This window comes from Penaeus monodon, chromosome 32, assembly GCF_015228065.2.
Source record: "Penaeus monodon isolate SGIC_2016 chromosome 32, NSTDA_Pmon_1, whole genome shotgun sequence".
NCBI classification, from domain to species: Eukaryota; Metazoa; Arthropoda; class Malacostraca; order Decapoda; family Penaeidae; genus Penaeus; species Penaeus monodon.
Genome location: NC_051417.1, coordinates 7,995,773 through 7,996,091, shown reverse-complemented (window position 1 = coordinate 7,996,091; position 319 = coordinate 7,995,773). Strand labels below are relative to the sequence as shown.

The window sequence follows — 319 nt, the reverse complement described above, 5'->3', positions numbered from 1 at the left end:
TCTAGGACCAACCTGACCTTAACCAATGCCTATTGAACAGTAATGAGACAGGTGCTCTTAACACAGCAATGGACTGTATCAGTAGGAGAAATTTGCACTTTTGCAGAAGGTCATTCGTCAGTTTAGAAGATAAAGAAGGAGGAAAGAATAGAAAAAAATAGCAGTACTTTTTTCTAATACTGCGTAGTACACAAGGAGGAAAAGTCGGCGGCAGCAGTGTACTGTGCCATAAATTACAAAGTGCAAAAATGTACCATGATAGTGACATTTGAGTAAAATGGACAAGAGATATTATTTTATTAGCAATAGTCAGTACATG

General features: G+C 37.3%; 1 long non-coding RNA gene across 1 annotated transcript in view; it reads right to left on the bottom strand.

Moving 5' to 3' along the window:
- The window catches only part of LOC119593468, a 5,011-nt gene extending 4,767 nt beyond the window's left edge, over window positions 1–244 (bottom strand). Inside the window, exon 1 of the long non-coding RNA XR_005230548.1 lies at window positions 18–244. This is a non-coding gene — a long non-coding RNA (uncharacterized LOC119593468). The remainder of the gene's footprint in view (window positions 1–17) is intronic.
- Between the last annotated feature and the right edge of the window lie 75 nt (window positions 245–319).